The 26,141-nt window shown below is 47.4% G+C and overlaps 1 pseudogene; it reads left to right on the top strand.

Moving 5' to 3' along the window:
- The first annotated feature begins 769 nt into the window (after positions 1-769).
- LOC139419341 (scavenger receptor cysteine-rich type 1 protein M130-like) lies at positions 770-25,073 on the top strand (annotated as a pseudogene).
- Positions 25,074-26,141: the final 1,068 nt, after the last annotated feature.

Below are 26,141 nucleotides of genomic sequence, written 5' to 3'. Positions count from 1 at the left end.
AATGGGAGAAGAAAGGGGGAGAAGAGGAGATTAGGAGAAGGGGGGAGGAGAGGAGAAGGGGAGGATAGGAGAGGGGAGAGGAGTGGAGAGGAGCGGGGGTATGAGAGGAGAGGGGGAGAGGGTGAGAAGAGGAGAGGGGGAGAAGAGGGAATGGGAGAGGAGAGGAGAAGGGGGAGGGGGAGGAGAGGGAGAGGAGAGGAGAAGGGGGGAGGAGAGAGGAGAGGAGAAGGGGGAGGAGAGGAGAGAGGGAGATGAGAAGGGGGAGGAGAGGGGGGAGAAGAGGAGGATGAGAGAAGGGGAGATGAAGAGAAGAGAGAGGAAGTACTGTTTGTCTCCCACCGTTCCACTCAGAGGACTCTACTGTTATCAAGTGTGCGTTTCCACTATATTTAGTTTACCAGTCATTTCAGTGAAGGGAACAAGTGCACACTTTAGGAGAAAGGAGAGATAATTGGGACAATGATTCCATCTGGTCTACAGTCCTGCGTCTGTGACACCAGATTACCACCTAGTGGCCATAAGAGGAACTGTCCTGTCAGTGTGTTTTTACTGCTGGCTCAAAACAACACATGACCTGCAAACAGGATATGATTCATGTGCGAGTACTAAAAGCACCTGAATGTAGTATATTATAGTATATTTATTATATATGTGGATCTGATAAGTAAACACTCTTAATGTTTGCTGTTGTATCACTCAGAAGAACATTGGTCACTATGTAACCAAACACATGTGAAACCTCATGATAAGACTGTCTTCCCATCACATCATGAAAGGTCATGTTGATGTTCATTTAACCTCTGTCTCTCTCTTCCTCTGACTCCTCCCTTTCTCCTTTGTTTCTCTCTATCTCTCTGTCTCTTTCTCTCTCTTTCTCCTCTGTCTCTCTCTTTCTCCTCAGATCTCCAGGCTCAAAGTGTCAGTCCACCAGGTAGGTAGAGTATAAATCTACAGTGATTATAGCAGTTCAATATTAGTCAACTTTATTATACCACATGGAGAAATTAATGTGTCCATACAAACCATTCTAAAACCCAATAACAAGTAGTGTTTTATGGAACTACTAATACTTGTCAACCACAAAGCACTACTGCTGTTAGAATAACAGAATCACTGTCATCATCTGTCCTCACCACTGTGTTTTCCTCTCTGCTGTTTACAGATGAACTCTCAGTCAGACTGGTGAATGGGACCACTTCCTGTTCTGGGACAGTGGAAGTCTTCTATGAAGGAGAGTGGTTGGGTCTTTGTATTAGGTGGTGGAGCATGATGAGAGAGGTTAATGTTGTGTGTAGAGAGCTGGACTGTGGGAATGTTGTAGCTGCATCTAGAGGACCTCTGATTGAAGATGGAAGAATAGGAGTCAGACTATATAGTAGTTGCAGGGGACATGAGTCTTCTACTAGACAGTGTGACATCATAGATGGAGGACGTGGTTTCTGTTATGGTGGATATTATCGTCATGTGACCTGTTCAGGTAAGAGACGGGTCATATTGAGAGATTTATTTATACATTATACAATATTACCATGTATCATATTTTATGTGTTTTTATTTCATTTAAATAGAGGGAGAGATGTCAGATGTATTTTAACATTATATTTGTGTTTGTCATATTGGTTTATGGGAGATGTTCATGGGCAGATCATTGTAGTTCAGATGGTACTGAAGTGAAGCTGCCTGATGGATGTCCAGCTGTTTATTTTCTATAAAGTGAAGTGAACTTATTCCTGTCTCCTGCCTGCATTATTCCCAACCCGATCCTGAGTGACTAAGAACCCATTTCTACCTCTTACAGTATCAAACATAGCAAACTACAATCTTTTATCCAACATATTTGTGTTTAGTCCTTGACAGTGTCATCAACAAAACTGATTGAATGTTCAACCAACTCTTTTTCTCCAGAGTCTGTGCGGCTTGTGGATGGAGCTGGTTTCTGCTCTGGGAGAGTGGAGGTGAAGTCCAATCAGTCCTGGGCCTCAGTGTGTGAAGCTGACTTTGACCGGCAGGATGCAGAGGTAGTCTGTGTGGAGTTTGGCTGTGGGGCTCCTGCAGCTCTACAGGGGGGGCTCTATGGAGAAGGTGAGGGTCAGACCTGGGATAAAGAGTTCCAGTGTAAAGGCAAAGAGTCCCTTCTCCTGGACTGTGACACCTCAGACAGAGAGAACAACACCTGCCTACCTGGTAATGTTGTTGGACTCACCTGCTCAGGTAAGAAACAGTTTGTCACTCAATCAACATTGTTTCTCACCTGGAGTGAAGAATATGAGAGACAATATAGGTGTGTTTTAGTGAGAAATAGTAAGATTACTGTCTCTCTTTTCTTTTCTCAGAGCCTGATGATGTGAGGCTGGTGGGAGGAGGCAGTCGCTGTGCTGGTGGAGTGGAGTGGTACGACCAGGGAGAGTGGAGGATTGTGGGAGCTGAGGACTGGGACCAGAGGGATGTAGCTGCAGTAGTGTGTAGACAGTTGGGTTGTGGCTCCAATGTTTCAGAACTACCTGGAAACACCACTAGAGGGATCAGAGTTATCTGTCCTGGGTCTGAGTCTTCACTGAGGGAGTGTAGAAGAATGTATGATCTCCGTCCTGGACTCACAGTGATCTGCTCAGGTAATAACAACATACACTATATGGCCAAAAGTATGTGGACATTTGTGGATTCGGCTATTTCAGCCACACCCATTGCTGACAGGAGTTTAAAATTAAGCACACAGCCATGCAATCTCCATAGACAAACATTGCCAGTAGATTGGACTTACTGAAGATCTCAGTGACTCAGTGATATTCAACTGATTTCCTTCATTCATATTATTATTATTATATTATTGTCATATCTAAATGAGGAAAGTAGTTGAGGAGCTACGTTTTCTTTTTCTCTCCTCTTGTTCCAGATGTCCTGCTTCAGCCTGATATCAACATATGTTGTCTCAGTGACTGTAGGCCCACTACTCATGTTGCCCTGTGAGGGAGGGTGGCTGGCACTGTTACATGCTGATGTTATTGTCATATCTATAGGAAACTAGTTGAAGAGGTTTTTCTTGTTCTCTTTTATTGTTACAGATCTCCTGGTCCAGCCTGATATCTTCCTGACTGACCCAATGGGAGGGGTCTTCAGGGGCCACCAGGGGCCTGAGATGTTCAGGGGCTACAACTTCACCATCACCTGCTCCACTCAGCCACAGTACCCAGGAGGCTCCTTCCTCCTCACGTTCACCGGCTCCAACAGAACCCAGATCCAGCCAGCTGTCAATCACTCTGCTGCCTTCCTCTTCCCTGCTGCAGATGACTCCCACCAAGGGAACTACAGCTGTGTTTATGACAATTATGTTTTCTCTCATAACTTCTCCTCTGAGAGCGAGCTCCTCTCCCTCACCATCACAGGTAACTGAACATGAACCAGACTTATAACTTTGTCAATGACAGATTTCCCACAGATCTATGTGATGATGATCAGTCCCCTCATCAAAGGTGTTTCTGTTTGCAGCCTCTCCTCTGCCAGCCTTCATCATCAGACACGTTGTAGTGCTGCTGATCCTACTGACAGCCATCACCACCTCCTACCTGTACTACAAGGTAAAGACATTTACTCAGACGTTACAAGTCATTTAAACTAGAGGGAGAGGGTGAGGGGGAGGGAGAGAGAATGGAGAAATGAGAGAGTAAATGTCTGACTGTTGGTGCTGTGTCTCCCTAGCCTACCAGGAGGCAGAAGAGAGTGAACAGGGTGAGCAACATGGATCTTTATGTCAATGCCATGGAGATGGTCTCTCTGAGCTCCAGAGCTGAAGATGGACCGGGAGAGGAGAGAGCAGCCCAGGGGACGGAGTAGGAGTAGAATGAATCTGACCCTACATGCTGATCTTAGGTCAGTTTTGTGTTTTAAATCGATGGTCAGCAGTGGACTGGTGTTTAAAATGTGGTGACAAACCTGAAGTGGTTCTAATTTTAATAACAAGTTCAGAATTAGTTTCTCTTTCTAGAACCTTGGAAGAAATCTAAAAGGAGTGACTGCAACCACCATTATTCATTTAGTTTGGTTTTTACCACCAGAGAAACCTGGGGTTCTGGGTAACATGGGGTTCTGGTAACATGGGGTTCTGGGTAACATGGGGTTTTGGTAACATGGGGTTCTGGTAACATGGGTTGTGGTAACATGGGTTGTGGTAACATGGGGTTTTGGGTAACATGGGGTTTGGGTAACATGGGGTTCTGGGTAACATGGGGTTCTGGTAACATGGGTTGTGGTAACATGGGTTGTGGTAACATGGGGTTTTGGGTAACATGGGGTTTTGGTAACATGGGGTTTTGGTAACATGGGGTTCTGGGTAACATGGGGTTTGGGTAACATGGGGTTCTGGGTAACATGGGGTTTTGGGTAACATGGGGTTTTGGGTAACATGGGGTTCTGGTAAAATGGTGTTGTGGTAACATAGGGATTTGGGTAACATGGGGTTCTGGGTAACATGGGGTTCTGGGTAACATGGGGTTCTGGGTAACATTGAGTTCTGGGTAACATGGGGTTCTGGTAACATGGGGTTCTGGGTAACATGGGGTTTTGGGTAACATTGAGTTCTGGGTAACATGGGGTTCTGGTAACATGGGGTTCTGGGTAACATGGGGTTTTGGGTAACATTGAGTTCTGGGTAACATGGGGTTCTGGTAACATGGGGTTCTGGGTAACATGGGGATCTGGGTAACATGGGGTTTGTGTAACATTGAGTTCTGGGTAACATGGGGTTCTGGTGACATGGGGTTCTGGGTAACATGGGGTTCTGGGTAACATGGGGTTCTGGTAACATGGGGTTCTCGGTAACATGGGGTTTTGGGTAACATGGGGTTCTGGGTAACATGGGGTTTGGGTAACATGGGGTTCTGGGTAACATGGGGTTTGGGTAACATGGGGTTTTTGGTAACATGGGGTTCTGGGTAACATGGGGTTTGGGTAACATGGGGTTTTTGGTAACATGGGGTTTGGGTAACATGGGGTTTTTGGTAACATGGGGTTCTGGTGACATGGGGTTCAGGGTAACATGGGTTTGGGTAACATGGGGTTTTTGGTAACATGGGGTTCTGGTGACATGGGGTTCTGGGTAACATGGGGTTCTGGGTAACATGGGGTTCTGGGTAACATGGGGTTTTGGGTAACATGGGGTTTGGGTAACATGGGGTTCTGGGTAACATGGGGTTTGGGTAACATGGGGTTCTGGGTAACATGGGGTTTTGATTATTTTAAGAGAGTAGCTCAATTACATCTGTTTTGTGTCCAGAATGTTTAGATTTTTGCTTTTGTCTTCATGTCTTTATCTTATTTAGTGTCTCTTAGATTCTTTATCTTATTTAGTGTCTCTTAGATTCTTTATCTTATTTAGTGTCTCTTAGATTCTTTATCTTATTTAGTGTCTCTTAGATTCTTTATCTTATTTAGTGTCTCTTAGATTCTTTATCTTATTTAGTGTCTCTTAGATTCTTTATCTTATTTAGTGTCTCTTAGATTCTTCATCTTATTTAGTGTCTCTTAGATTCTTCATCTTATTTAGTGTCTCTTAGATTCTTTATCTTATTTAGTGTCTCTTAGATTCTTTATCTTATTTAGTGTCTCTTAGATTCTTTATCTTATTTAGTGTCTCTTAGATTCTTTATCTTATTTAGTGTCTCTTAGATTCTTTATCTTATTTAGTGTCTCTTAGATTCTTTATCTTATTTAGTGTCTCTTAGATTCTTTATCTTATTTAGTGTCTCTTAGATTCTTTGTCTTATTTAGTGTCTCTTAGATTCTTTATCTTATTTAGTGTCTCTTAGATTCTTTATCTTATGTAGTGTCTCTTAGATTCTTTATCTTATTTAGTGTCTCTTAGATTCTTTATCTTATTTAGTGTCTCTTAGATTCTTCATCTTATTTAGTGTCTCTTAGATTCTTTATCTTATTTAGTGTCTCTTAGATTCTTTATCTTATTTAGTGTCTCTTAGATTCTTTATCTTATTTAGTGCCTTTTAGATTCTTTGTCTTATTTAGTGTCTCTTAGATTCTTTATCTTATTTAGTGTCTCTTAGATTCTTTATCTTATTTAGTGTCTCTTAGATTCTTTATCTTATTTAGTGTCTCTTAGATTATTTATCTTATTTAGTGTCTCTTAGATTCTTTATCTTATTTAGTGTCTCTTAGATTCTTTATCTTATTTAGGGTTCTAGAAAACCCCATGTGTATCAAGAATGGTCCTCCACATCCAGCCGACTGGACAAGTGAAGTGTAGGAAGCTTTGGAGTCAACATGTTCTGAGGTCAAAGGGTGGGGGTTCAACTGAATATCAGGAAGGTGTTCCTAATGTTTTGTCCACTCAGTGTACAGTTGATGTGAGTTCAGATGATGCTGCTGTGATGTTATTTACTCTTTCCAGATAAACACCTGTTGTTCTCTAAACTGTCATGGAGTCACTGAATGTTTTAATAAACTCACTGTCAGTCTTGTGTGATTTCCCCTCCAGTGTTTTATTTCCCTGTGATCAAAGGGTTATTGATCATTAGTGATTCCATCAGTGACACCTGACATCATCTCAGCCCATAGATCCAGCTCAGCACCTTGACCCTTAGTGACCTCTCCCCCAGACAGACAGACAGAACTACTAGTCACCCTCCACTCTCTCCCTGAGTCCATGCCACAGACAGACAGACAGACAGACAGACAGACAGACAGAACGAACGAACTACTAGTTACCCCTCCACTCTCTCCCTGAGTCCAGGCCCCAGACAGACAGAACAGCATCACCGTCAGAACTATAGCAGTCTTCATTCTGAAATGACTCTGGTCTTCTTCAGAAGTAGTGCAGTAGTCTACAGGGTTCAGAACTCACCTTTTTAAACACTTCTTATCACTCATATCATGAGGTTGCACATGTGTTTGGTTACATAGTGACCAATGTTCTTCTGAGTGATAAAACAGCAAACATTAAGACTGTTTACTTATCAGACCCACATATATAATAAATATACTATATTCATATGCTTTCAGTACTCACACATGAATCATATCCTGTTTGCAGGTCATGTGTTGTTTTGAGCCAGCAGTAAAAACACACTGACAGGACAGTTCCTCTTATGGCCACTAGGTGGTAATCTGGTGTCACAGACGCAGGACTGGAGACCAGATGGAATCATTGTCCCAATTATCCTCCTCCTAAAGTGTGCACTTGTTCCCTTCACTGAAATGACTGGTAAACTAAATATAGTGGAAACGCCCACTTGATAACAGTAGAGTCCTCTGAGTGGAACGGTGGGAGACAAACAGTACCTCCTCTCCCCTTCTCCCATCTTCCTCTTCTCTCTCCTCTTTTCAACTCTATTTTCAACTTTTCAACCCCCTCTCCTCTCCTCTCTGCTTTCCTCTCCCCCTCTCCTCTCCTCTCCTCTCCTCTTCATGTTTTTATCACTGACTTCTCACCAGTGATGTCATCATAACCAGTAACCTGTTCCTCTCTTGGCCCAGCCTGACCCTGACAGGCCTGTTGAGTTGACTTGGGTAACAGACCTCTAGCTTCTACACCACACCCCCCCTTCTCCTGCTCTAACATGAGACCTCATCAGTACTCATTTTGGGTGCTGGTACTGTTTATATTTAGGTGCTGGAACATTAAGCCAATATTCTATAAGAGGTGAACTCAAGCAGTAGAAAGTTAAAGGTGATATTATAGGACACTATGTGAAATGTTGCTGCTCTGTCAGCAGTTTCCTGTGGAGTTTTTTTAACATATCAGTTTGCTGTAGTGTGTTCAACCACTGATCCAAGATAAGTTGCTAAGAAGTTAATCTCACATCATTGAAGTTAGGACGTAATGAGAGAGAAGTCATATAGCCTAGCAGTATTTTTCACTCTTCAGTCCACTCTTTATGACAACAGACTGTGGAGCCCCAGTTAGAAGCAGACATGATACCTGCAGTGGTACTGATGACCCTGTTGTGGAGCAGAGGTAGGATGCTGTTATGTTGATATACACTTGTGACAGTTACTGAGATATGATTTGATACTGTAAGATATATTATAATTATAACATGCAACTGGAAGCAGACAGTAAAAATGTGTCTCAAAGCAGGACAATGATGTGATCACCTGTAAATGTACTTTACTGTAGTCTAACTGTCCATCTGGGGACAGGCACTAATGTCAGTTAAGTTGTGATGGTGTCATGCATCTGACTGTTGTATATTCAGTGTGTCAATGATTGATTGTATCTGTCTCAATGTAAATGAGAGAATATATTATATATTATATTGGTGTTATGTTAGAGTAGGAGAAGGGAGGGGTGGAGATTATAGAGGTCTATGAGCTGAGTCAAAATCAACAGGTCCAACACTATACGTCACGAAGAGAGAGAGAACAAGAGAGAGAGAGAGAGAGAGAGAGAGAGCGTGTGCGCAAAATAAATTAGCAGAGCGAGAGGGAGGAGAGAGGAGGGGAGGGGACAGAGGAGGGACGGTGAGAAAGGAGGGGAGGGGAGGTAGGAGGGTAACGGAGAGAAGGGGAGGGGAGAGAGAGAAATGTGGAGGAGAGAGAAGGAGAGAGAAGCGGAGGGTAGAGAGAAGGGGAGGGGAGAGAGAGAAATGTGGAGGAGAGAGAAGGGAAGAGATGGGGGAGGGGAGAGAAATAGTAAAGGAAGGGCTCCACTAGGGCCCTCTCAGCCAGCCTGCTCCACTAGGGCCCTCTCAGCCAGCCAGCTCCACTAGGGCCCTCTCAGCCAGCCTGATCCACTAGGGCCCTCTCAGCCAGCCTGCTCCACTAGGGCCCTCTCAGCCAGCCTGCTCCAATAGGGCCCTCTCAGCCAGCCTGCTCCACTAGGGCCCTCTCAGCCAGCCTGCTCCACTAGGGCCCTCTCAGCCAGTCTGCTCCACTAGGGCCCTCTCAGCCAGCCTGCTCCACTAGGGCCCTCTCAGCCATTCTGCTCCAGTAGGGCCCTCTCAGCCAAGCTGGCTCCTCTAGGGCCCTCTCAGCCAGCCTGCACCACTAGGGCCCTCTCAGCCATCTGGTTATACTAGGGCCCTCTCAGCCATCTGGCTCCACTAGGGCACTCTTAGCCAGCCTGCTCCTCTAGGGCCTTCTCAGCCAAGTTGGCTCCTCTAGGCCCTCTCAGCTAAGCTGGCTCCTCTAGGGCCCTCACAGCAAGCCTGCACCACTAGGGCCCTCTCAGCCATCTGGAAACACTAAGGCCCACTCAGTCAGCTGGCTCCTCTAGGGCCCTCACAGCCAGCCTGCAACACTACGGCCCTCTCAGCTATCTGGTTACACTAGGGCCCTCTCAGCCATCTGGTTACACTAGGGCCCTCTCAGCCAGCCTGCTCCACTAGGGCCCTCTCAGCCACCTGGCTCCACTATGGCCCTCTCAGCCACCTGGCTCCTCTAGGGCCCTCTCAGCCAGCTGGCTCCATTAGGGCCCTCTCAGACAGCTGGATCCACTAGGGACCTCTCAGCCACCTGGCTCCACTAGGGCCCTCTCAGCCAGTTGGTGTGTGTAGGAGAGTGTGAGTTGTGTGTGCAAAAAGTAGAAGTACAAATGTCAAGGGTTATTAACTAAAGTGATAAATCTAGTCCTAGGTTTTATTTACTGTGGTGTTTGTTCTCCACTGGTTACCCTGTTCTCATCACAACAGGTCACACATTCTGCTGACATGATTACACACTGTGGTATTTCACCTAACAGAAACAGGAGTTTGTCAATATTACATATTATTTTTCAAATTATTTTGGGGTCTTTGTAATCTGACAGAATATGTCTCCCTATATCGTACTACATTAAACAGGAGGTTAGGAGGTGCAGCTCAATTTCCACCTTATTTTGTGGGCACTGGGCACATAGCCTGTATTCTCTCTGCCTATGGCGAGAGAGACTCTTAAGTAGAGACTCTTAATCTCTGAAACTCTTAAGGATTGGCCCCTTTTTTTCAATTTTCGCCTAAAATGACAAACTCAAATCTAACTGCCTGTAACTCAGGCCCTGAAGCAAGGACATTTTTTTTTAATTTCACCTTTATTTAACCAGGTTGGCAAGTTGAGAACAAGTTCTCATTTACAATTGCGACCTGGCCAAGATAAGTGTTTATATTTAGGTGCTGGAACATTAAGCCAATATTCTATAAGAGGTGAACTCAAGCAGTAGAAAGTTAGAGGTGATATTATAGGACACACTATGTGAAATGTTGCTGCTCTGTCAGCAGTTTCCTGTGGAGTTTTTTTAACATATCAGTTTGCTGTAGTGTGTTCAACCACTGATCCAAGATAAGTTGCTAAGAAGTTAATCTCACATCATTGACGTTAGGATGTAATGAAAGAGAAGTCATATAGCCTAGCAGTATTTTCCACTCTTCAGTCCACTCTTTATGATAGCAGACTGTGGAACCCCAGTTAGAGACAGATATGATACCTGCAGTGATACTGATGACCCTGTTGTGGAGCACAGGTAGGATTTTGTTACACTTATATAGATAGATTTGTGACAGTTACTGAGATATGATTTGATATTGTAAGATATATTATAATTTGCAGGGTTAGTAAAATAACATGCAACTAGAAGAAGACAGTAAAAATGTGTCTCAAAGCAGGACAATGATGTGATCACCTGTAAATGTACTTTACTGTAGTCTAACTGTCCATCTGGGGACAGGCACTAATGTCAGTTAAGTTGTGATGGTGTCATGCATCTGACTGTTTTATATTCAGTGTGTCAATGATTGATTGTATCTGTCTCAATGTAAATGAGAGAATATATTATATATTATATTGGTGTTATGTTAGAGTAGGAGAAGGGAGGGGTGGAGATTATAGAGGTCTATGAGCTGAGTCAAAATCAACAGGTCCAACACTATACGTCACGAAGAGAGAGAGAACAAGAGAGAGAGAGAGAGAGAGAGAGAGAGAGAGCGTGTGCGCAAAATAAATTAGCAGAGCGAGAGGGAGGAGAGAGGAGGGGAGGGGACAGAGGAGGGACGGTGAGAAAGGAGGGGAGGGGAGGTAGGAGGGTAACGGAGAGAAGGGGAGGGGAGAGAGAGAAATGTGGAGGAGAGAGAAGGAGAGAGAAGCGGAGGGTAGAGAGAAGGGGAGGGGAGAGAGAGAAATGTGGAGGAGAGAGAAAGAGAGAGAAGGGGAGGGAGAGAGAGAAATGTGGAGGAGAGAGAAAGAGAGAGAAGGGAAGAGATGGGGGAGGGGAGAGAAATAGTAAAGGAAGGGCTCCACTAGGGCCCTCTCAGCCAGCCTGCTCCACTAGGGCCCTCTCAGCCAGCCAGCTCCACTAGGGCCCTCTCAGCCAGCCTGATCCACTAGGGCCCTCTCAGCCAGCCTGCTCCACTAGGGCCCTCTCAGCCAGCCTGCTCCAATAGGGCCCTCTCAGCCAGCCTGCTCCACTAGGGCCCTCTCAGCCAGCCTGCTCCACTAGGGCCCTCTCAGCCAGTCTGCTCCACTAGGGCCCTCTCAGCCAGCCTGCTCCACTAGGGCCCTCTCAGCCATTCTGCTCCAGTAGGGCCCTCTCAGCCAAGCTGGCTCCTCTAGGGCCCTCTCAGCCAGCCTGCACCACTAGGGCCCTCTCAGCCATCTGGTTATACTAGGGCCCTCTCAGCCATCTGGCTCCACTAGGGCACTCTTAGCCAGCCTGCTCCTCTAGGGCCTTCTCAGCCAAGCTGGCTCCTCTAGGGCCCTCTCAGCTAAGCTGGCTCCTCTAGGGCCCTCACAGCAAGCCTGCACCACTAGGGCCCTCTCAGCCATCTGGAAACACTAGGGCCCACTCAGTCAGCTGGCTCCTCTAGGGCCCTCACAGCCAGCCTGCAACACTACGGCCCTCTCAGCTATCTGGTTACACTAGGGCCCTCTCAGCCATCTGGTTACACTAGGGCCCTCTCAGCCAGCCTGCTCCACTAGGGCCCTCTCAGCCACCTGGCTCCACTATGGCCCTCTCAGCCACCTGGCTCCTCTAGGGCCCTCTCAGCCAGCTGGCTCCATTAGGGCCCTCTCAGACAGCTGGATCCACTAGGGACCTCTCAGCCACCTGGCTCCACTAGGGCCCTCTCAGCCAGTTGGTGTGTGTAGGAAAGTGTGAGTTGTGTGTGCAAAAAGTAGAAGTACAAATGTCAAGGGTTATTAACTAAAGTGATAAATCTAGTCCTAGGTTTTATTTACTGTGGTGTTTGTTCTCCACTGGTTACCCTGTTCTCATCACAACAGGTCACACATTCTGCTGACATGATTACACACTGTGGTATTTCACCTAACAGAAACAGGAGTTTGTCAATATTACATATTATTTTTCAAATTATTTTGGGGTCTTTGTAATCTGACAGAATATGTCTCCCTATATCGTACTACATTAAACAGGAGGTTAGGAGGTGCAGCTCAATTTCCACCTTATTTTGTGGGCACTGGGCACATAGCCTGTATTCTCTCTGCCTATGGCGAGAGAGACTCTTAAGTAGAGACTCTTAATCTCTGAAACTCTTAAGGATTGGCCCCTTTTTTTCAATTTTCGCCTAAAATGACAAACTCAAATCTAACTGCCTGTAACTCAGGCCCTGAAGCAAGGACATTTTTTTTTAATTTCACCTTTATTTAACCAGGTTGGCAAGTTGAGAACAAGTTCTCATTTACAATTGCGACCTGGCCAAGATAAGTGTTTATATTTAGGTGCTGGAACATTAAGCCAATATTCTATAAGAGGTGAACTCAAGCAGTAGAAAGTTAGAGGTGATATTATAGGACACACTATGTGAAATGTTGCTGCTCTGTCAGCAGTTTCCTGTGGAGTTTTTTTAACATATCAGTTTGCTGTAGTGTGTTCAACCACTGATCCAAGATAAGTTGCTAAGAAGTTAATCTCACATCATTGACGTTAGGATGTAATGAGAGAGAAGTCATATAGCCTAGCAGTATTTTCCACTCTTCAGTCCACTCTTTATGATAGCAGACTGTGGAACCCCAGTTAGAGACAGATATGATACCTGCAGTGATACTGATGACCCTGTTGTGGAGCACAGGTAGGATTTTGTTACACTTATATAGATTTGTGACAGTTACTGAGATATGATTTGATATTGTAAGATATATTATAATTTGCAGGGTTAGTAAAATAACATGCAACTAGAAGAAGACAGTAAAAATGTGTCTCAAAGCAGGACAATGATGTGATCACCTGTAAATGTACTTTACTGTAGTCTAACTGTCCATCTGGGGACAGGCACTAATGTCAGTTAAGTTGTGATGGTGTCATGCATCTGACTGTTGTATATTCAGTGTGTCAATGATTGATTGTATCTGTCTCAATGTAAATGAGAGAATATATTATATATTATATTGGTGTTATGTTAGAGTAGGAGAAGGGAGGGGTGGAGATTATAGAGGTCTATGAGCTGAGTCAAAATCAACAGGTCCAACACTATACGTCACGAAGAGAGAGAGAACAAGAGAGAGAGAGAGAGAGAGAGAGAGAGAGCGTGTGCGCAAAATAAATTAGCAGAGCGAGAGGGAGGAGAGAGGAGGGGAGGGGACAGAGGAGGGACGGTGAGAAAGGAGGGGAGGGGAGGTAGGAGGGTAACGGAGAGAAGGGGAGGGGAGAGAGAGAAATGTGGAGGAGAGAGAAGGAGAGAGAAGCGGAGGGTAGAGAGAAGGGGAGGGGAGAGAGAGAAATGTGGAGGAGAGAGAAAGAGAGAGAAGGGGAGGGAGAGAGAGAAATGTGGAGGAGAGAGAAAGAGAGAGAAGGGAAGAGATGGGGGAGGGGAGAGAAATAGTAAAGGAAGGGCTCCACTAGGGCCCTCTCAGCCAGCCTGCTCCACTAGGGCCCTCTCAGCCAGCCAGCTCCACTAGGGCCCTCTCAGCCAGCCTGATCCACTAGGGCCCTCTCAGCCAGCCTGCTCCACTAGGGCCCTCTCAGCCAGCCTGCTCCAATAGGGCCCTCTCAGCCAGCCTGCTCCACTAGGGCCCTCTCAGCCAGCCTGCTCCACTAGGGCCCTCTCAGCCAGTCTGCTCCACTAGGGCCCTCTCAGCCAGCCTGCTCCACTAGGGCCCTCTCAGCCATTCTGCTCCAGTAGGGCCCTCTCAGCCAAGCTGGCTCCTCTAGGGCCCTCTCAGCCAGCCTGCACCACTAGGGCCCTCTCAGCCATCTGGTTATACTAGGGCCCTCTCAGCCATCTGGCTCCACTAGTGCACTCTTAGCCAGCCTGCTCCTCTAGGGCCTTCTCAGCCAAGCTGGCTCCTCTAGGGCCCTCACAGCTAAGCTGGCTCCTCTAGGGCCCTCACAGCAAGCATGCACCACTAGGGCCCTCTCAGCCATCTGGAAACACTAGGGCCCACTCAGTCAGCTGGCTCCTCTAGGGCCCTCACAGCCAGCCTGCAACACTACGGCCCTCTCAGCTATCTGGTTACACTAGGGCCCTCTCAGCCATCTGGTTACACTAGGGCCCTCTCAGCCAGCCTGCTCCACTAGGGCCCTCTCAGCCACCTGGCTCCACTATGGCCCTCTCAGCCACCTGGCTCCTCTAGGGCCCTCTCAGCCAGCTGGCTCCATTAGGGCCCTCTCAGACAGCTGGATCCACTAGGGACCTCTCAGCCACCTGGCTCCACTAGGGCCCTCTCAGCCAGTTGGTGTGTGTAGGAGAGTGTGAGTTGTGTGTGCAAAAAGTAGAAGTACAAATGTCAAGGGTTATTAACTAAAGTGATAAATCTAGTCCTAGGTTTTATTTACTGTGGTGTTTGTTCTCCACTGGTTACCCTGTTCTCATCACAACAGGTCACACATTCTGCTGACATGATTACACACTGTGGTATTTCACCTAACAGAAACAGGAGTTTGTCAATATTACATATTATTTTTCAAATTATTTTGGGGTCTTTGTAATCTGACAGAATATGTCTCCCTATATCGTACTACATTAAACAGGAGGTTAGGAGGTGCAGCTCAATTTCCACCTTATTTTGTGGGCACTGGGCACATAGCCTGTATTCTCTCTGCCTATGGCGAGAGAGACTCTTAAGTAGAGACTCTTAATCTCTGAAACTCTTAAGGATTGGCCCCTTTTTTTCAATTTTCGCCTAAAATGACAAACTCAAATCTAACTGCCTGTAACTCAGGCCCTGAAGCAAGGACATTTTTTTTTAATTTCACCTTTATTTAACCAGGTTGGCAAGTTGAGAACAAGTTCTCATTTACAATTGCGACCTGGCCAAGATAAGTGTTTATATTTAGGTGCTGGAACATTAAGCCAATATTCTATAAGAGGTGAACTCAAGCAGTAGAAAGTTAGAGGTGATATTATAGGACACACTATGTGAAATGTTGCTGCTCTGTCAGCAGTTTCCTGTGGAGTTTTTTTAACATATCAGTTTGCTGTAGTGTGTTCAACCACTGATCCAAGATAAGTTGCTAAGAAGTTAATCTCACATCATTGACGTTAGGATGTAATGAGAGAGAAGTCATATAGCCTAGCAGTATTTTCCACTCTTCAGTCCACTCTTTATGATAGCAGACTGTGGAACCCCAGTTAGAGACAGATATGATACCTGCAGTGATACTGATGACCCTGTTGTGGAGCACAGGTAGGATTTTGTTACACTTATATAGATTTGTGACAGTTACTGAGATATGATTTGATATTGTAAGATATATTATAATTTGCAGGGTTAGTAAAATAACATGCAACTAGAAGAAGACAGTAAAAATGTGTCTCAAAGCAGGACAATGATGTGATCACCTGTAAATGTACTTTACTGTAGTCTAACTGTCCATCTGGGGACAGGCACTAATGTCAGTTAAGTTGTGATGGTGTCATGCATCTGACTGTTGGATATTCAGTGTGTCAATGATTGATTGTATCTGTCTCAATGTAAATGAGAGAATATATTATATATTATATTGGTGTTATGTTAGAGTAGGAGAAGGGAGGGGTGGAGATTATAGAGGTCTATGAGCTGAGTCAAAATCAACAGGTCCAACACTACGTCACGAAGAGAGAGAGAACAAGAGAGAGAGAGAGAGAGAGAGAGTGTGCACAAAATCAATGAGCAGAGCGAGAGGGAGGAGAGAGGAGGGGAAGGGACAGAGGAGGGACGGTGAGAAAGGAGGGGAGGGGAGGTAGGAGGGTAACGGAGAGAAGGGGAGGGGAGAGAGAGAAATGTGGAGGAGAGAGAAGTGGAGGGTAGAGAGAAGGGGAGGGGAGAGAGAGAAATGTGGAGGAGAGAGAAAGAGAGAGAAGGGGAGGGAGAGAGAGAGAAATGTGGAGGAGAGAGAAAGAGAGAGAAGGGAAGAGATGGGGTAGGGGAGAGAAATAGTAAAGGAAGGGCTCCACTAGGGCCCTCTCAGCCAGCCTGCTCCACTAGGGCCCTCTCAGCCAGCCTGCTCCACTAGGGCCCTCTCAGCCAGCCTGCTCAACCAGGGCCCTCACAGCCAGTATGCTCCACTAGGGCCCTCTCAGCCAGCCTGCTCCACTAGGGCCTTCTCAGCCAGTTTGCTCCACTAGGGCCCTCTCAGCCAGCCTGCTCCACTAGGGCCCTCTCAGCCAGCCTGCTCCACTAGGGCCCTCTCAGCCAGCCTGCTCCACTAGGGCCCTCTCAGCCAGCCAGCTCCACTAGGGCCCTCTCAGCCAGCCTGCTCCACTAGGGCCCTCTCAGCCAGCCTGCTCCACTAGGGCCCTCTCAGCCAGCCTGCTCCACTAGGGCCCTCTCAGCCAGCCTGCTCCACTAGGGCCCTCTCAGCCAGCCTGCTCCTCTAGGGCCCTCTCAGCCAGCCTGCTCCACTAGGGCCCTCTCAGCAAGCCTGCTCTACTAGGGCCCTCTCAGCCAGCCTGCTCCACTAGGGCCCTCACAGCCAGCCTGCTCCACTAGGAGCCTCTCAGCCAGCCTGCTCCACTAGGGCCCTCACAGCCAGCCTGCTCCAATAGGGCCCTCTCAGCCAGCCTGCTCCACTAGGGCCCTCTCAGCCAGCCTGCTCCACTAGGGCCCTCTCAGCCAGCCTGCTCCACTAGGGCCCTCTCAGCCAGTCTGCTCCACTAGGGCCCTCTCAGCCAGCCTGCTCCACTAGGGCCCTCTCAGCCAGCCTGCTACACTAGGGCCGTCTCAGCCACCTGGCTCCACTAGGGCCCTCTCAACCAGCCGGCTCCACTAGGGCCCCCTCAGCCAGCTGGCTCCATTAGGGCCCTCTCAGCCACCTGGCTCCACTAGGGCCCTCTCAGCCATTCTGCTCCACTAGGGCCCTCTCAGCCAGCCTGCTCAACCAGGGCCCTCACAGCCAGTCTGCTCCACTAGGGCCCTCTCAGCCAGCCTGCTCCACTAGGGCCTTCTCAGACAGCCTGCTCCACTAGGGCCCTCTCAGCCAGCCTGCTCCACTAGGGCCCTCTCAGCCAGCCTGCTCCACTAGGGCCCTCTCAGCCAGCCTGCTCAACCAGGGCCCTCACAGCCAGTCTGCTCCACTAGGGCCCTCTCAGCCAGCCTGCTCCACTAGGGCCTTCTCAGCCAGCCTGCTCCACTAGGGCCCTCTCAGCCAGCCTACTCCACTAGGGCCCTCTCAGCCAGCCTGCTCCACTAGGGCCCTCTCAGCCAGCCTGTTCCACTAGGGCCCTCTCAGCCAGCCTGTCCACTAGGGCCCTCTCAGCCAGCCTGCTCCACTAGGGCCCTCTCAGCCAGCCTGATCCACTAGGGCCCTCTCAGCCAGTCTGCTCCACTAGGGCCCTCTCAGCCAGCCTGCTCCACTAGGGCCCTCTCAGCCAGTCTGCTCCACTAGGGCCCTCTCAGCCAGCCTGCTCCACTAGGGCCCTCTCAGCCACCTTTCTCCACTAGGGCCCTCTCAGCCACCTGGCTCCAATAGGGCCCTCTCAGCCACCTGGCTCCACTAGGGCCCTCTCAGCCAGCCTGCTCCACTAGGGCCCTCTCAGCCAAGCTGGCTCCACTAGGGCCCTCTCAGCCAGCTGGCTCCACTAGGGCCCTCTCAGCCACCTGGCTCCACTAGGGCCCTCTCAGCCACCTGGCTCCACTAGGGCCTTCTCAGCCACCTGGCTCCACTAGGGCCCTCTCAGCCACATGGCTCCACTAGGGCCCTCTCAGCCACATGGCTCCACTAGGGCCCTCTCAGCCACCTGGCTCCACTAGGGCCCTCTCAGCCACCTGGCTCCACTAGGGCCCTCTCAGCCACCTGGCTCCACTAGGGCCCTCTCAGCCACCTGGCTCCACTAGGGCCCTCTCAGCCACCTGGCTCCACTAGGGCCCTCTCAGCCAGCTGTGATCTGTGTGTACAAAACGTTTTCAAGTTATTTTGGGGTCTTTGTAGTCTGACAGAATATGTCTCCTATATCGTTGTACGTTTGGCAGGAGGTTATGTTTTATTAATTATTAGCCAATCAGCATTGAGCTAAACTGAGTGAGCTCAGCTGTGAATGGTCCTGGTGCACCAAATAAAAGTGTAAAGGGAAGCCAGTTTGGATTTGGCTTCAGACCTATCACATCACAAGTCAAACATCATTTACAGAAACATGAATGCATCTCATTGTGGCTAATGTTAACTAGCTGGCTAGCTGGCTAGCTAGCTTCAACATGTAGCTAGATGTAGTAGGTTAATGTTAACTAGCTGGCCTGAGAGGATGGAGGTTCAACATGTAGCTAGATGTAGTAGGTTAATGTTAACTAGCTGGCCTGAGAGGATGGAAGTTCAACATGTAGCTAGATGTAGTAGACTAATGTTAACTAGCTGGCCTGAGAGGATGGAAGTTCAACATGTAGCTAGATGTAGTAGACTAATGTTAACTAGCTGGCCTGAGAGGATGGAAGTTCAACATGTACTGTAGCTAGATGTAGTAGGTTAATGTTAACTAGCTGGCCTGAGAGGATGGAGGTTCAACATGTACTGTAGCTAGATGTAGTAGGTTAATGTTAACTAGCTGGCCTGACAGGATGGAAGTTCAACATGTACTGTAGCTAGATGTAGTAGGTTAATGTTAACTAGCTGGCCTGAGAGGATGGAGGTTCAACATGTAGTGTAGCTAGATGTAGTAGGCTAATGTTAACTAGCTGGCCTGACAGGATGGAAGTTCAACATGTACTGTAGCTAGATGTAGTAGGCTAATGTTAACTAGCTGGCCTGAGAGGATGGAAGTTCAACATGTACTGTAGCTAGATGTAGTAGGCTAATGTTAACTAGCTGGCCTGAGAGGATGGAAGTTCAACATGTACTGTAGCTAGATGTAGTAGGTTAATGTTAACTAGCTGGCCTGACAGGATGGAAGTTCAACATGTACTGTAGCTAGATGTAGTAGGTTAATGTTAACTAGCTGGCCTGAGAGGATGGAAGTTCAACATGTACTGTAGCTAGATGTAGTAGGTTAATGTTAACTAGCTGGCCTGACAGGATGGAAGTTCAACATGTACTGTAGCTAGATGTAGTAGGTTAATGTTAACTAGCTGGCCTGAGAGGATGGAAGTTCAACATGTACTGTAGCTAGATGTAGTAGGTTAATGTTAACTAGCTGGCCTGACACATCGTTGCCCATGTCAGGAAGTTATTCCAGCACGCATTTTATCCAGGTACCTTAGGAGAAAAATAACTAAAATGGAGTCCTGTAAGACAGAGTCATAGACGTGTAGGACACATGAAAGAGGAGGATGGTGTTTCTCTACAATGGGGGAGTCAACATGTGTTTTCTACACACACACACACGCACACACACATGAACAGAGCAGAATAAGTAAATGATCAATGCAGAAGTGTGTGTGTGTGTGTGTGTGTGTGTGTGTGTGTGTGTGTGTGTGTAGCCTATGTAGTTTATGAATGTGTGTGGGTTTGGTGTGAGAGTGTCAATGTAGTGTGAGATGAGGGGGAGAGGAAAGGAGGAGAGGAGAGGGGGTAGAAGATGAGAAATGGGGGGAAGAGAGGGAGAGAAGAGGAGAGGGGCAGAATTGGAGAAGAATATGAGGTGGGGCAGAATAAGAGTAAAGAGGGGGGAGAAGAGGAGAAGAGGGGGAGAAGAGGAGAGGAGGAGAGGGGGAGGAGAAGATAGGTGGAGAAGAGGAGAGGGGGAGAGGTGGAGAGGAGGAGAAGAGGAGAGGGGGAGAGGAGGAGAAGAGGAGAGGGGGAGAGGAGGAGAAGAGGAGAGGGGGAGAGGAGGAGAGGAGGAGAGGAGGAGAGGAGAGGGGGAGAGGAGAAGAGGAGAGGGGGAGGAGAAGAGGAGAGGGGGAGGAGAAGATAGGTGGAGAAGAGGAGAGGGGGAGAGGATGAGAAGAGAGGGGGAGAGGAGGAGAAGAGGAGAGGAGGAGAGGAGAGAGGAGAATATGAGGTGGGACAGAATAAGAGTAAAGAGGGGGAGAAGAGAAGAAGAGGGGGGGAGAAGAGGTGAGGAGAGGGGGAGGAGAGAGGAGGAGTGAGAAGAGGAGAGGAGTGAGAAGAGGAGAGGAGTGAGAAGAGGAGAAGTGGGAGAAGTGCGAGAGGGGGTAGGAGAGTAGTGGCGGAGAAGAGGACGGGGGAGATGAGGAGAAGTGAGAAGAGGAGAAGAGAGGGGGAAGAGAGGGGGGAGTAGAGGAAACGAGAGGGGAGAAGAGAGTGGAAGAGGAGAGAAAAGGGAAGAAGAGGAGAGGAGAGGGAAGAGGAGAGACAAGGGAGAAGAGGAGAGGAGATGAGGGGTAAAGAGGAGAGGGGAGAGGAGAGGATAGTGGAGAGGAGGGGAGAGGAGAAGGGGAGAGGAGAGCGGGAGAAGATGAGGGGGAATAGAGGAGGAGAAGAGGAGAGGGGGAGGAGAAGAGAGGGGGAGAAGAGGGGAGGGGGAGAAGAGGAGAAGAAAGAGGGATAAGAGTAGGAAGGAGAGGAGAAGGGAAGAGGGGGAGAAGAGGGGGAATAAAGGGGGAGGAGAGGAGAGGGGAGGAGAGGAGAGGGGAGGGGCAGAAAGGGAAAAAGAGGGGGAGACGAGAAGAGGAGAAGAGGATGAGAGAGGGGGGGAGAAGATGAGACAGTGGAGAAGAGTAGAGTGGATATTAAGAAACAAGTATAATTGGGGAGAAGATGGAAGAGAAGAGGAGTCGGGGGGAAGAGGAGAGGAGAATGGGAGAAGGGGAGTGGGAGGGAAGAGCAGAGGAGAAGCGGAGAAGGGGAGTGGGGGAAAGAGGAGATGAGAATGGGAGAAGAAAGGGGGAGAAGAGGAGAGGAGAGGAGGAGGGGAGGATAGGAGAGGGGAGAGGAGTGGAGAGGAGAGAGAGAGGGGAGTAGCTGGGAAAGGAGAGGGGGAGGAGAGGAGGATGAGAGAAGGGAAGAGGAAGAGAAGAGAGGAGGTACTGTTTGTCTCCCACCGCTCCACTCAGAGGACTCTACTGTTATCAAGTGGGCGTTTCCACTATATTTAGTTTACCAGTCATTTCAGTGAAGGGAACAAGTGCACACTTTAGGAGAAAGGAGAGATAATTGGGACAATGCTTCTTTCTCGTCTCCAGTCCTGCGTCTGTAACACCATATTTCCACCTAGTGGCCATAAGAGGAACTGTCCTGTCAGTGTGTTTTTACTGCTGGCTCAAAACAACACATGACCTGCAAACAGGATATAATTCATGTGTGAGTACTAAAAGCACCTGAATGTAGTATATTATAGTATATTTATTATATATGTGGGTCTGATAAGTAAACACTCTTAATGTTTGCGGTTTTATCCCTCAGAAGAACATTGGTCACTATGTAACCAAACACATGTGAAACATCATGATAAGACTGTCTTCCCATCACATCATGAATGGTCATGTTGATGTTCATTTAACCTCGGTCTCTCTTTCTCCTCTGTCTCTCTCTTTCTCCTCAGATCTCCAGGCTCAAAGTGTCAGTCCACCAGGTAGGTAGAGTATAAATCTACAGTGATTATAGCAGTTCAATATTAGTCAACTTTATTATCCCACATGGAGAAATTCATGTGTCCATACAAACCATTCTAAAACCCAATAACAAGTAGTGTTTTATGGAACTACTAATACTTGTCAACCACAAAGCATTACTGCTGTTAGAATAACACAATCATTGTCATCATCTGTCCTCACCACTGTGTTTTCCTCTCTGCTGTTTACAGCTGAACTCTCAGTCAGACTGGTGAATGGGACCACTTCCTGTTCTGGGACAGTGGAAGCCTTCCATGAAGGAGAGTGGTCAGGTCTATGTTTTAGGTGGTTTTGGAGCATGATGAGACAGGCTACGGTTGTGTGTAGACAGCAGGGCTGTGGGAATCCTGTAGCTGCATCTAGAGGACCTCTGATTGAAGATGGAAGAATAGGAGTCAGACTATATAGTATTTGCAGGGGAAATGAGTCTTCTATTAAACAGTGTGACAAAAGTAGAGGAGAACCTGGTGTCTGTGATGGTGGATATTATCATCATGTGACCTGTTCAGGTAAGAGACTGGTCATATTGAGAGATTTATTTATACATTATACAATATTACCATGTATCATGTTTTATGTGTTTTTATTTCTTTAAATAGAGGGAGAGATGTCAGATGTATTTAAACATTATATTTGTGTTTGTCATATTGGTTTATGGGAGATGTTCATGGGCAGATCATTGTAGTTCAGATGGTACTGAAGTGAAGCTGCCTGATGGATGTCCAGCTGTTTATTTTCTGAACTTATTCCTGTCTCCTGCCTGCATTATTCCCAACCCGATCCTGAGTGACTAAGAACCCATTTCTACCTCTTACAGTATCAAACATAGCAAACTACAATCTTTTATCCAACATATTTGTGTTTAGTCCTTGACAGTGTCATCAACAAAACTGATTGAATGTTCAACCAACTCTTTTTCTCCAGAGTCTGTGCGGCTTGTGGATGGAGCTGGTCTCTGCTCTGGGAGAGTGGAGGTGAAGTCCAATCAGTCCTGGGCCTCAGTGTGTGAAGCTGACTTTGACCGGCAGGATGCAGAGGTAGTCTGTAGCGAGTTTGGCTGTGGGGCTCCTGCAGCTCTACAGGGGGGGCTCTATGGAGGTGGTGGGGGTCAGACCTGGGATAAAGAGTTCCAGTGTAAAGGCAATGAGTCCCTTCTCCTGGACTGTGACACCTCAGACAGAGAGAACAACACCTGCCTACCTGGTAATGCTGTTGGACTCACCTGCTCAGGTAAGAAACAGTTTGTCACTCAGTCAACATTGTTTCTCATCTGGAGTGAAGAATATGAGAGAAAATATAGGTGTGTTTTAGTGAGAAATAGTAAGATTACTGTCTCTCTCTTTTATTTTCTCAGAGCCTGATGATGTGAGGCTGGTGGGAGGAGGCAGTCGCTGTGCTGGTGGAGTGGAGTGGTACGACCAGGGAGAGTGGAGGACTGTGGGAGCTGAGGACAGGGACCAGAAGCATGTAGCTGCAGTAGTGTGTAGACAGCTGGGTTGTGGCTCCAATGTTTCAGAACTACCTGGAAACACCACTAGAGGGATTAGAGTTTACTGTCCTGAGTCTGAGTCTTCACTGAGGGATTGTTGGAGAATGGATTATCTCTGTCCTGGACTCACAGTGATCTGCTCAGGTAATAAATAACAAGATACACTATATGGCCAAAAGTATGTGGACTTTAGTGGATTCGGCTATTTCAGCCACACCTTTTGCTGACAGGTGTATAAAATTAAGCACACAGCCATGAAATCTCCATAGACAAACATTGCCAGTAGATTGGACTTACTGAAGATCTCAGTGACTTAACGTGGCAAGTCTAGGAGCAACAACGGCTCAGCCGTGAAGTGGTAGACAACACAAGCTCACAGAACGGACCGCCGGGTGTTGAACCACGTAGAGCCTACAAATAATCCTCTGTTGTAAAACTCACTGCTGAGTTCCACATACTTTTGTCCATGTATTATATCTCCTTCCTGGACTCACAGTGATCTGCTCAGGAAATATCAACATATTATAATTATATTCAACTGATTTCCTTCATTCATACAACTTCCTCTGCACCTCTCATGATGACTGTTTAACTTGTCAGTCTGCTTTACTAAATAGATCCCTCAGTCAAGTAGGAATCAAATACAACTTAAATATCCCAGAATGCTTTTGTATGTGAGTGTTATCTCAGTGAACGTCTCTACTCACTACCACTGTCACATGTCATGTTATTGTCATATCTAAATGAGGAAAGTAGTTGAGGAGCTACGTTTTATTTTTCTCTCCTCTAGTTCCAGATGTCCTGCTTCAGCCTGATATCAACATATGTTGTCTCAGTGACTGTAGGCCCACTACTCATGTTGCCCTGTGAGGGAGGGTGGCTAGCAGTGTTACATGCTGATGTTATTGTCATATCTATAGGAAACTAGTTGAAGAGGTTTTTCTTGTTCTCTTTTATTGTTACAGATCTCCTGGTCCAGCCTGATATCTTCCTTACTGACCCAATGGGAGGGGTCTTCAGGGGCCACCAGGGGCCCGAGATGTTCAGGGGCTACAGCTTCACCATCACCTGCTCCACTCAGCCACAGTACCCAGGAGGCTCCTTCCTCCTCACGTTCACCAGCTCCAACAGAACCCAGATCCAGCCAGCTGTCAATCACTCTGCTGCCTTCCTCTTCCCTGCTGCAGATGACTCCCACCGAGGGAACTACAGCTGTGTTTATGACAATTATGTTTTCTCTCATAACTTCTCCTCTGAGAGTGAGCTCCTCTCCCTCACCATCACAGGTAACTGAACATGAACCAGACTTATAACTTTGTCAATGACAGATTTCCCACAGATCTATGTGATGATGATCAGTCCCCTCATCAAAGGTGTTTCTGTTTGCAGCCTCTCCTCTGCCAGCCTTCATCATCAGACACGTTGTAGTGCTGCTGATCCTACTGACAGCCATCACCACCTCCTACCTGTACTACAAGGTAAAGACCTTTACTCAGACGTTACAAGTCATTTAAACTAGAGGGTGAGGGGGAGAGGGAAGGAGAGAATGGAGATACTAGAGAGTAAATGTCTGACTGTTGGTGCTGTGTCTCCCTAGCCCACCAGGAGGCAGAAGAGAGTGAACAGGGTGAGCAGCATGGATCTTTATGTCAATGCCATGGAGATGGTCTCTCTGAGCTCCAGAGCTGAAGCTGGACCGGGAGAGGAGAGAGCAGCCCAGGGGACGGAGTAGGAGTAGAATTAATCTGACCATACATGCTGATCTTAGGTCAGTTTTGTGTTTTAAATCGATGGTCAGCAGTGGACTGGTGTTTAAAATGTGGTGACAAACCTGAAGTGGTTCTAATTTTAATAACAAGTTCAGAATTAGTTTCTCTTTCTAGAACCTTGGAAGAAATCTAAAAGGAGTGACTGCAACCACCATTATTCATTTAGTTTGGTTATTACCACCAGAGAAACATGGGGTTTTGGGTAACATGGGGTTCTGGGTAACATGGGGTTTGGGGTAACATGGGGTTTGGGTAACATGGGGTTTTGGGTAACATGGGGTTTGGGTAACATGGGGTTCTGGGTAACATGGGGTTTTGGGTAACATGGGGTTTGGGTAACATGGTGTTCTGGGTAACATGGGGTTTGGGTAACATGGGGTTTTGGGTAACATGGGGTTCTGGGTAACATGGGGTTCTGGGTAACATGGGGTTCTGGGTAACATGGGGTTCTGGGTAACATGGGGTTCTGGGTAACATGGGGTTCTGGGTAACATGGGGTTTCGGTTCATTTCAGAAACTAGCTCAATTAGGTCTGTTTTGCATTCCACCCGTGGAGGAAGGTGGGAGGAGCCTCAGAAACCTGGATCATTGTAATGGCTGAAACGGAGTAGGTGGAACGGAGTCAAACACTTGATCTGTTTGATACTGTTCCATTCATTCCCTTCCAGCCAATACAATGAGCCAGTCCTCCTATAGCTCCTCCCACCAGCCTCCACCGCATTCTATACATTCATTCCCTTCCAGCCAATACAATGAGCCAGTCCTCCTATAGCTCCTCCCACCAGCCTCCACCGCATTCTATACATTCATTCCCTTCCAGCCAATACAATGAGCCAGTCCTCCTATAGCTCCTCCCACCAGCCTCCACCGCATTCTATACATTCATTCCCTTCCAGCCAATACAATGAGCCAGTCCTCCTATAGCTCCTCCCACCAGCCTCCACCGCATTCTATACATTCATTCCCTTCCAGCCAATACAATGAGCCAGTCCTCCTATAGCTCCTCCCACCAGCCTCCACCGCATTCTATA

Source organism: Oncorhynchus clarkii, chromosome 10 (genome assembly GCF_045791955.1).
Source record: "Oncorhynchus clarkii lewisi isolate Uvic-CL-2024 chromosome 10, UVic_Ocla_1.0, whole genome shotgun sequence".
Lineage (NCBI taxonomy): Eukaryota > Metazoa > Chordata > Actinopteri > Salmoniformes > Salmonidae > Oncorhynchus > Oncorhynchus clarkii.
Note: the sequence above shows the minus strand (reverse complement) of the source record. Positions and strands in the feature narration are given on the sequence as shown.